The sequence below is a fragment of the Thalassophryne amazonica genome, chromosome 1 (genome assembly GCF_902500255.1).
Source record: "Thalassophryne amazonica chromosome 1, fThaAma1.1, whole genome shotgun sequence".
NCBI lineage: Eukaryota > Metazoa > Chordata > Actinopteri > Batrachoidiformes > Batrachoididae > Thalassophryne > Thalassophryne amazonica.
Window position 1 is genome coordinate 38,339,410 of NC_047103.1, and position 11,870 is coordinate 38,351,279.

The 11,870-nt window shown below is 43.0% G+C and overlaps 1 protein-coding gene across 4 annotated transcripts in view; it reads left to right on the forward strand.

Annotated features, from left to right (window-relative positions):
- lmbr1 (limb development membrane protein 1) overlaps nt 1–11,870 on the forward strand; it is a 142,311-nt gene that overhangs the window by 114,661 nt on the left and 15,780 nt on the right. The gene's annotated exons all lie outside the window — the stretch shown is intronic.

Genomic DNA, 11,870 nt, shown 5'->3' on the forward strand with positions numbered 1-11,870 from the left:
CATCTTGAGTGCGAGTGATTGCGCCAGTGCACACACAGCGCAGCTCATCTGATGTTAAATCTATCATCAACATACTTTTACAGCTGCTTATGAAGGAGGAATGAACATAATGAATATAAACATTTACAAATAATTATCTTTTAGGCTGTTCCAAATACCTTCTCCACCTCAGTGCATGAGACGGAGAGAGGAAATAGCTCCAAATGAAATGGTCCTCTGTGATTCCAGGAGCGATTAAAGGTGTTTTCAACACCCAAACTGTGACAGAAAATGATTAATCCACTACAAAATATTATTTTACATACAGCGTCCAGCGCACAAAGCAGGTGGGATTGTAGTGCGCAAGAGGGCTGAGCCAAAATAGCCTGTCGGATCCTCGTAGCCACAGGTGCTGGGCTAATGGGCTTTTAACAGCCTCGTCATCACTACAATCATGCTGCTAAAATCCATGTTTGTCCTCGTAGTACCTCGTACACAAACTGCCCTACGTTATTGCTAAATTTTGAACTTCTTGAAATTAGGGCCACACTCAGAGATGAGCCTTGTTAGCCGAATATTCTGCCTCTAAGAGCCTCTATTCTCCCACAATTGTTGAATAACTTGACTCATACCAAAAAAAAAAAAAAACATGCTACGTGGCTCATTATTCATCCTTCATTATTTGGCGGGACCAGGGCTTTATTAGCTTTTAACTCCAATATGATGTGATAGAAAGCTAAAGCAAATATTATACAAATAATGAATGTTTATGAGTTCAATGGCACGAATATTTAATTCGGTGAAAGCTGGAACATACCATCCAACGAGGCGAACCGAGTTGAATGGTATGTTGCAGCTTTCACCGAATTAAATATTCGTACCATTGAACTCATAAACATTCATTATTTGTTTTATATAATGGCTAAAATAGATCCTTGTCATTTGATATTTTATTTATTTCTAAACAACAGAAAAGGGACTTACATTTTGGTGTTCCACTGTGACGTGTAGTCCAGTGATGCTGTGCACTGACTTCGGACTTCCATTAAAAGAAAGACTTTGTGTAGTTCCTCAGTCCAGCCAAAAATCACATCAGCATTTCATGTAAGCAGCTCTTCATGCATTCAGACAGCTTACAGTGGAGTGGATTTTGTGTGTGTGTGTAGCAGCGTCAGTTAACTCAATCAAGTCATGTCGCTGTCCCACGTGCACGCCCCACCGGCTCGATCGAACTGTGTACCTCCTCAGTACAGCAAAAAAAAAATGTCACGTCAGAAATGAGTCCAGGTTTTCTTTCTCTCTTCCTGCTAACAGACAGCACAGTGGATTTGTTTTGTGTGTGTGTGTGTGTATGTATGTGCGTGCGTGCATCTAACAAGAATTAGCAGTGTCAGTTAGCTCAAATTATGTCTCAGGAGAGTTATGTCCCCCCCGCGCGTGCACACATGCAACCTGGTCACAAAAATAAGACTGTATACGTCGTCAGTGCAGTGAAAAAAAAATCACGTCAGAAATGAGTCCAGCTTTTGTTCTTTCTTCCTGCTAACAACCTCCAAGGCAGCATGGTGGATTGGTTTTGTGTGTGCGTGCATGAGCATGCGTGGGTGTGCACGTACTCGTGCATGAGCATGTGTGCATGCACGAGTATGCGCGCACGAGGACGTGCATGCGCACATGTGCGTGCGTGATCACGTGCGTGCGTGCGTGCAATGGTACCAAACGTATGGAACCAAATTTGCACTCTAAATGGAAACAAGCCGCACTCTGAATGCAATGCAACACAAATGGGATGAATTAATCCATGTCATGTGACATACAAAGCACCAATCAAATGACAAGAATCCACTCAGCCGTGACGGATGACAGGGTCGCTAAATATTTGCGACCCTGGCTGTATGCTTCTTGAACAAAAGCCTGGAAGCATGTTAATGTCTGCTACTACTGACATTTCAAATGCCAAGCATATACACTGAACAAAGATCGAAAACATTTTCTATATCTACAAAATACCTATTTCTCTCAAATATTGTTCCCAAATCTGTCTAAATCTGTGTTAGTGAGCACTTTTGCAAAGATAATCTATCCCCCCTCACTGGTGTGACATATCAAGTTGCTGATTAGACAGCATGGTTATTGCACATTGTGTGCCTTAGCCTGGCCACAATAAAAGGCCACTCTGAAATGTTAAGTTTTATCACACAGCACAATGCCACAGATGTCACAAGCTTTGAGGGAGCATGCAATTGGCATGCTGACTGCAAAAATGTCCACCAATACTGTTACCCCTGAATTGAATGTTCATTTCTCTACCATAAGCCGTCACCAAAGGCATTTCAGAGAATTTGGCAGTACATCACATCCACGTGTAACCACACCAGCCCAGGACCTTCACATCCAGTATGTTCACCTCCAAGACCGTCTGAGACCAGCCACCCAGACAGCTGCTGCAACAATCGGTTTGCAGAACCAAAGAATTTCTGCACAAATTGTCAGAAACGTGAGCTGGGCATACATTCAAATTTCAAGAATCGATCGATTCCGATTCATAAGATTCAGAATTGATTATTTTGATCCGATTTGGGTTAATTTTTATTAAAAGTGTTTTTGAGCTGTTACCTAACTGTCTAGCCACATGGGGTGTGCAGCCAGTACATTCTGAGTGCCGGTCCCAAGCCCGGATAAATGAGGAGGGTTGCGTCAGGAAGGGCATCCGGCGTAAAACAAGCCAACCCAACTATGCAGACTCAGAATAGAATTCCCATACCGGATCGGTCGCGGCCCGGGTTAACAACGTCCGCCACCGGTGCTATTGCCCAACAGGGTGCCGGTGAAAATTGGGCTACTGCTGGGCGAAGACGACGAAGAAGAGGAGGAAAACGTTGCCACGAACAGCGGGAGAAGAAGAAAACTAGAAGGGTAGAAATGAGAGTGGGGACTTTGAATGTTGGTAGTATGACTGGTAAAGGGAGAGAGCTGGCTGATATGATGGAGAGGAGAAAGGTCGACATATTGTGTGTGCAAGAGACCAAGTGGAAGGGAAGTAAGAGCAGGAGCATCGGCAGTGGGTACAAGTTGTTGTACCATGGTGAGGACAGGAAGAGAAATGGTGTTGGGGTCATTTTAAAGGAAGAGTATGTTAAAAGTGTGTTGGAGGTTAAGTGAGTGTCTGACAGGGTGATGAGTGTGAAGTTGGAAATTGAAGGGGTGATGATGAATATCATCAGTGCATATGCCCCAGAGGTAGGTTGTGAGATGAAGCAGAAAGAAGATTTCTGGAGTGTGGTGGAGAGTGTGCCCAAGCATGAAAGAGTGGTGATAGGAGCAGACTTCAATGGGCATGTTGGTGAAGGGAACAGAGGTGATGAAGTAATGGGTAGATATCAATCAATCAATCAATCAATCAATTTTTTTATATAGCGCCAAATCACAACAAACAGTTGCCCCAAGGCGCTTTATATTGTAAGGCAAGGCCATACAATAATTATGTAAAACCCCAACGGTCAAAACGACCCCCTGTGAGCAAGCACTTGGCTACAGTGGGAAGGAAAAACTCCCTTTTAACAGGAAGAAACCTCCAGCAGAACCAGGCTCAGGGAGGGGCAGTCTTCTGCTGGGACTGGTTGGGGCTGAGGGAGAGAACCAGGAAAAAAAAGAGAAAGAAACAGTGCATCATGGGAACCCCCCAGCAGTCTACGTCTATAGCAGCATAACTAAGGGATGGTTCAGGGTCACCTGATCCAGCCCTAACTATAAGCTTTAGCAAAAAGGAAAGTTTTAAGCCTAATCTTAAAAGTAGAGAGGGTGTCTGTCTCCCTGATCTGAATTGGGAGCTGGTTCCACAGGAGAGGAGCCTGAAAGCTGAAGGCTCTGCCTCCCATTCTACTCTTACAAACCCTAGGAACTACAAGTAAGCCTGCAGTCTGAGAGCAAAGCGCTCTATTGGGGTGATATGGTACTACGAGGTCCCTAAGATAAGATGGGACCTGATTATTCAAAACCTTATAAGTAAGAAGAAGAATTTTAAATTCTATTCTAGAATTAACAGGAAGCCAATGAAGAGAGGCCAATATGGGTGAGATATGCTCTCTCCTTCTAGTCCCCGTCAGTACTCTAGCTGCAGCATTTTGAATTAACTGAAGGCTTTTTAGGGAACTTTTAGGACAACCTGATAATAATGAATTACAATAGTCCAGCCTAGAGGAAATAAATGCATGAATTAGTTTTTCAGCATCACTCTGAGACAAGACCTTTCTGATTTTAGAGATATTGCGTAAATGCAAAAAAGCAGTCCTACATATTTGTTTAATATGTGCTTTGAATGACATATCCTGATCAAAAATGACTCCAAGATTTCTCACAGTATTACTAGAGGTCAGGGTAATGCCATCCAGAGTAAGGATCTGGTTAGACACCATGTTTCTAAGATTTGTGGGGCCAAGTACAATAACTTCAGTTTTATCTGAGTTTAAAAGCAGGAAATTAGAGGTCATCCATGTCTTTATGTCTGTAAGACAATCCTGCAGTTTAGCTAATTGGTGTGTGTCCTCTGGCTTCATGGATAGATAAAGCTGGGTATCATCTGCGTAACAATGAAAATTTAAGCAATACCGTCTAATAATACTGCCTAAGGGAAGCATGTATAAAGTGAATAAAATTGGTCCTAGCACAGAACCTTGTGGAACTCCATAATTAACTTTAGTCTGTGAAGAAGATTCCCCATTTACATGAACAAATTGTAATCTATTAGACAAATATGATTCAAACCACCGCAACGCAGTGCCTTTAATACCTATGGCATGCTCTAATCTCTGTAATAAAATTTTATGGTCAACAGTATCAAAAGCAGCACTGAGGTCTAACAGAACAAGCACAGAGATGAGTCCACTATCCGAGGCCATAAGAAGATCATTTGTAACCTTCACTAATGCTGTTTCTGTACTATGATGAATTCTAAAACCTGACTGAAACTCTTCAAATAGACCATTCCTCTGCAGATGATCAGTTAGCTGTTTTACAACTACCCTTTCAAGAATTTTTGAGAGAAAAGGAAGGTTGGAGATTGGCCTATAATTAGCTAAGATAGCTGGGTCAAGTGATGGCTTTTTAAGTAATGGTTTAATTACTGCCACCTTAAAAGCCTGTGGTACATAGCCAACTAACAAAGATAGATTGATCATATTTAAGATCGAAGCATTAAATAATGGTAGGGCTTCCTTGAGCAGCCTGGTAGGAATGGGGTCTAATAAGCATGTTGATGGTTTGGATGAAGTAACTAATGAAAATAACTCAGACAGAACAATCGGAGAGAAAGAGTCTAACCAAATACCGGCATCACTGAAAGCAGCCAAAGATAACGATACGTCTTTGGGATGGTTATGAGTAATTTTTTTTCTAATAGTTAAAATTTTGTTAGCAAAGAAAGTCATGAAGTCATTACTAGTTAAAGTTAATGGAATACTCAGCTCAATAGAGCTCTGACTCTTTGTCAGCCTGGCTACAGTGCTGAAAAGAAACCTGGGGTTGTTCTTATTTTCTTCAATTAGTGATGAGTAGAAAGATGTCCTAGCTTTACGGAGGGCTTTTTTATAGAGCAACAGACTCTTTTTCCAGGCTAAGTGAAGATCTTCTAAATTAGTGAGACGCCATTTCCTCTCCAACTTACGGGTTATCTGCTTTAAGCTACGAGTTTGTGAGTTATACCACGGAGTCAGGCACTTCTGATTTAAAGCTCTCTTTTTCAGAGGAGCTACAGCATCCAAAGTTGTCTTCAATGAGGATGTAAAACTACTGACGAGATACTCTATCTCACTTACAGAGTTTAGGTAGCTACTCTGCACTGTGTTGGTATATGGCATTAGAGAACATAAAGAAGGAATCATATCCTTAAACCTAGTTACAGCGCTTTCTGAAAGACTTCTAGTGTAATGAAACTTATTCCCCACTGCTGGGTAGTCCATCAGAGTAAATGTAAATGTTATTAAGAAATGATCAGACAGAAGGGAGATTTCAGGGAATACTGTTAAGTCTTCTATTTCCATACCATAAGTCAGAACAAGATCTAAGATATGATTAAAGTGGTGGGTGGACTCATTTACTTTTTGAGCAAAGCCAATAGAGTCTAATAATAGATTAAATGCAGTGTTGAGGCTGTCATTCTCAGCATCTGTGTGGATGTTAAAATCGCCCACTATAATTATCTTATCTGAGCTAAGCACTAAGTCAGACAAAAGGTCTGAAAATTCACAGAGAAACTCACAGTAACGACCAGGTGGACGATAGATAATAACAAATAAAACTGGTTTTTGGGACTTCCAATTTGGATGGACAAGACTAAGAGTCAAGCTTTCAAATGAATTAAAGCTCTGTCTGGGTTTTTGATTAATTAATATGCTGGAATGGAAGATTGCTGCTAATCCTCCGCCCCGGCCCGTGCTACGAGCATTCTGACAGTTAGTGTGACTCGGGGGTGTTGACTCATTTAAACTAACATATTCATCCTGCTGTAACCAGGTTTCTGTAAGGCAGAATAAATCAATATGTTGATCAATTATTATATCATTTACCAACAGGGACTTAGAAGAGAGAGACCTAATGTTTAATAGACCACATTTAACTGTTTTAGTCTGTGGTGCAGTTGAAGGTGCTATATTATTTTTTCTTTTTGAATTTTTATGCTTAAATAGATTTTTGCTGGTTATTGGTAGTCTGGGAGCAGGCACCGTCATTACGGGGATGGGGTAATGAGGGGATGGCAGGGGGAGAGAAGCTGCAGAGAGGTGTGTAAGACTACAACTCTGCTTCCTGGTCCCAACCCTGGATAGTCACGGTTTGGAGGATTTAAGAAAATTGGCCAGATTTCTAGAAATGAGAGCTGCTCCATCCAAAGTGGGATGGATGCCGTCTCTCCTAACAAGACCAGGTTTTCCCCAGAAGCTTTGCCAATTATCTATATGGTATAATTATCTCTATATCCTTGATATGGTATCAAGGATAGGAATGGGGAAGGACAGATGGTAGTTGATTTTGCAAAAAGGATGGAAATGGCTGTGGTGAATACCTACTTTAAGAAAAGGGAGGAGCACAGGGTAACATATAAGAGTGGAGGAAGGTGCACACAGGTGGACTTCATTCTTTATAGGAGATGCAAGCTACAAGAAATCACAGACTGTAAGGTGGTAGCAGGAGAGAGTGTCACTAGACAGCATAGGATGGTTGTTTGTAGGATGACTTTAGAGGTAAAGAAGAAGAAGAAGAGAGTGAGAGCTCAACAAAGGATCAGATGGTGGAAGCTGAAGGAGGAAGACTGTTGTGTGAAATTTAGCGAGCAGGTGAGAGAAGCACTGGTTGGAGGGGAAGCAATTTTGGACAACTGGAAAAGTACTGCAGATGTGGTGAGGGAGACAGCTAGGGCAGTACTGGGTATGACATCTGGACAGTGGAAGGAAGACAAGGAGACTTGGTGGTGGAATGAAGAGGTCCAGGAAAGCATAACGAGAAAGAGGTTGGCGAAAAAGTTTTGGGATAGTCGGAGAGATGAAGAAAGTAGACAGGAGTACAAGGAGATGCGGCGTAAGGCGAAAAGAGAAGTGGCAAAAGCAAAGGAAAAGGCATATTGCGAGTTGTACAAGAAGTTGAATAGTAAGGAAGGAGAAAAGGACTTGTACCGATTGGCCAGACAAAGGGACAGAGCTGGAAAGGATGTGCAGCAGGTTAGGGTGGTAAAAGATGCACATGGTAATGTGCTGACAAGTGAGGAGTGTGTGCTGAGAAGGTGGAGGGAATATTTTGAAGAGCTGATGAATAAAGAAAATGAGCGAGAGAAAAGGCTGGATGATGTGGTGAGAGTAAATCAGGAAGTACAAGAGATTAGCAAGGAAGACATGAGGGCTGCTATGAAGAGGATGAAGAGTGGAAAGGCAGTTGGTCCAGATGACATTCCAGTGGAGGCATGAATGTCAGATTGTTTAATAAAATCTTGGAACGTGAGAGGATGCCTGAGGAGTGGAGACGAAGTGTGCTGGTTCCTATTTTCAAGAACAAGGGTGATGTGCAGAGCTGCAGTAACTACAGAGGCATAAAGCTGATCAGCCACAGCATGAAGTTATGGGAAAGAGTAGTAGAAGCTAGGCTTAGAAAACAGGTGAAGATCTGTGAGCAGCAATATGGTTTCATGCCGAGAAAGAGCACTACAGATGCAATGTTTGCTCTGAGAATACTGTTGGAAAAGTACAGAGAAGGACAGAAAGAGTTACATTGTGTGTTTGTGGACATAGAAAAAGCTTATGATAGGGTGCCAAGAGAAGAGTTGTGGTATTGTATGAGGAAGTCTGGAGTGGCAGAGAAGTATGTTAGGGTAGTGCAGGACATGTACAAGAATAGTGTGACAGAGGTGAGATGCGCAGTCAGAATGACAGACTCATTCAAGGTGGAGGTGGGATTACACCAAGGATCAGCTCTGTGTCCTTTCTTGTTTGCAGTGGTGATGGACAGGTTGACGGATGGGATCAGACAGGAGTCCCCATGGACTATGATGTTTGCAGATGACATTGTGATCTGTAGTGAGAGTAGAGAGCAAGTTGAGTCTAGTCTGGAGAAGTGGAGATATACTTTGGAGAGAAGGGGAATGAAAGTCAATAGAAGCAAGACTGAGTACATGTGTGTGAATGAGAGGGAGGAATAGTGCAGTTACAAGGAGTAGAAGTGGTGAAAGTAGATGAGTTTAAATATTTGGGGTCAACTGTTCAAAGTAATGGAGAGTGTGGTAGAGAGGTGAAGAAGAGAGTGCAGGCAGGGTGGAGTGGGTGGAGAAAGGTGGCAGGAGTGATTTGTGACCGAAGAATATCAGCAAGAGTGAAGGGGAAAGTTTACAAAACGGTAGTGAGACCAGCTATGTTGTACGGCTTAGAGACAGTGGCACTAACAAAAAGACAGGAGGCAGAGCTGGAGGTGGCAGAGCTGAAGATGTTGAGATTCTCTTTGGGAGTGACAAGAATGGACAAGATTAGGAATGAACATATCAGATGGACAGCTCAGGTGGGACGGTTTGGAGACAAAGTCAGAGAGGCGAGATTGAGATGGTTTGGACATGTGCAGAGGAGGGACCCAGGGTATATAGGGAGAAGGATGCAGAGGATGGATCCACCAGGCAGGAGGAGAAGAGGGAGACCAAAGAGGAGGTTCATGGATGTGCTGAGAGAGGACATGCAGGTGGTTGGTGTGACAGAGGAAGATACAGAGGACAGGGTGAGATGGGAACGATTGATCTGCTGTGGTGACCCTTAACGGGAACAGCCGAAAGACGAAGAAGAAGAAGAAGACCTAACTGTCTAGTTATGCAACATAATACTAGTATTATATTGACATTTAACAGCAAATTAATGAAGTATTGGTAGTTAGCACAGTGAGCGATGGTGGAAAAGACTGACTGAAAAGTCAGTCCATACCAGAGAATCTTCGTGCGCAGTCCCACGAAAAAGGCACGTTATGAAGAATGAAAGAAAAAAATAAAAACATTGTGTGAATTAAACAGCGGACAGTTCTCTTGTCTTGCCCGCAACAGACAAGAGTCCTGGTCATCATAATTGACGTGGCAGAGGTTGATGAATAAATTGTGGACGTGTTGCTTCTTAATCAGAACCAGCAAGTCCACAATCAGTGTAGAGAAATGATCATTTTCACACCCTCGGAAACAGCGCAACAGCCCAACTGCAGTATCATTTCTTCAGAGATGCTGTTCCAACGCTGGCGAGAAGTGCATATATATATATAAAATCCATCTTTGGATGTGTGAATCGATCTGCGGGAATTAAAATGAGAATCGATTTAAAATCAGGGAATCGATCTTTTCAACCCAGCACTATCAGAAACTGTCTCATGGAAGCTCATCTTTATGCTCATCGTCCTCTTCAGAGTCTCGATCTGACTGCAGTTCGTCGTAACTGACTTGAGTGAGCAAATGCTCATATTTGATGATGCCTAACATGATGAGATCCTGAGGCCCATTGTTGTGCCATTCATCTGCGACCATCACCTCATGTTGCAGCATGATAATGCACGGCCCCATGTTGCAAGGATCTGTACACAATTCCTGGAAGCTGAAAACATCCCACTTCTTGCATGGCCAGCATACTTACCAAACATGTCACCCCTTGAGCTTGTTTGGGATGCTCTGGATCGGCGTATACAACAGTGTGTTCCAGTTTCTGCCAATGTCCAGCAACTTCGCACAGCCATTGAAGAGGAGTGGACCAACATTCCACAGGCCACAATCAACAACCTGATAAACGCTATGTGAAGGAGATGTGTTATGCAACATGAGGCAAATGATGGTCACACCAGATACTGACTGGTTTTCTGACACCCCCTCCCCTCACCCAATAAAGCAAAACTGCACAATAAGCAAAGTGCACATCTCGAGCCGCGCGGTGCATTATGGGTACGCTAAATTTTTTGACTACCAATCCACAAGCTATGACGGTGGAAAGCAGCGAGGAGTGCTGTGATTTGGATCATTTCAACCACTGAAAAATTGATGATTTAAAGTATTTTTGTAAGCTCCGCGGATTGCGTGTTACAACCAGGACTACGTACGGCAGTGGACAGAAACGGAAAGAAGAGCTGGCTGTGCTTGCATATGCTGCATCATTACAGAAACTACCGTTGGTGCAGACAAAGGAGGAAAAGAGAGCTGCTGTTGAAAATGACCGGTCTTTGTTGATAGTTGGAGACAAACAAATTTCTGACCCCTTGAAGGCAACTGACGGATGGTTAGACGAAGTCCAGAGTCTGAAACTGTGGATATTGCAGAATATTTGCTAAGCAGGGATGAGAAATTGCTACTCCACCGGCTTTGTAATGTCTACAAGGAAGGTGGGTCTCACATATAACCTCTTTGGTGTCACGTTTGTTTTGATAAGTTGACAGACATACATGCATGCCATGTGTTTATAGAACATGTTAATTTTACAATATTACGCGCCACATTATTCATGCCGCGACATTACAGTCATAAACCAATGCATGAAAACGGCATCATCAGCCACGTTATAATTCGGCACAGTTTCAGGATATTGACAAAATAAATGTGTGCAAGAAACTTACAATTTTAGTCCATCTCTTACGTCCGTCTGGATCTTTCTTTTCTGTGGGGAAATTGTGTAGAATGAATGGAGGTTTACAACCACATTTCTTCTTCTTTCCGTCTTTGTGTGACTCGGCGGAGCTTTGCAATCGTGTGTTTTCAGGCAACTTTCAAGTCTATAAATTCTGTTGGAGCATTTGAAAACAGCACAATGCGCACCTGTCATTATTATATGCGTCACTTAAAGCTTAAAGCCTTTGAAACAATCCCTGTAAGCCTTAACTTTTACAGTCCGCTAATGCTGCTGGATACAAAATTTAATGGGAGCGGTGTGAGTTTGGTAGTTGGAATTTTGCCCCTGTTTGACCCACGCATGTGCAGATGCGTTGCGCACTTCGCTTATTCAGAGTGGCCTTTTATTGTGGCCAGCCTATAGCCCCTTTCGCACCGGTGCTGCTCCCAGTTGCTTCCTGTTGCGTCATGACAACGCAGGAATATCTGCATCAGGTGCGCACAGCAGGGGGCAGGGAGGAGGTGAGAACGCAGCCTGCAGGATCTCTGCACAGAGAAGTCAGTGCACAGTTTGGCTGCAGGCAGACTGTGCACTCTGATTGCTCTTCTAGTTTATATTTGTTCTTGTGCTGAGCTGCAGGTCTGTGCTCTGAGTTCTGTTAATAGTTTATCTTTCCTCCTTTGACCGCGAGATGTGCGCTCGCATGTGCGCGCGAACGAGCCATCCGTGAGCAGATGTCTGAAGTTCAACTTGATGTGGACATGTCCTGTCTCTGGCAATCAGTCTGTGAGCAGGACT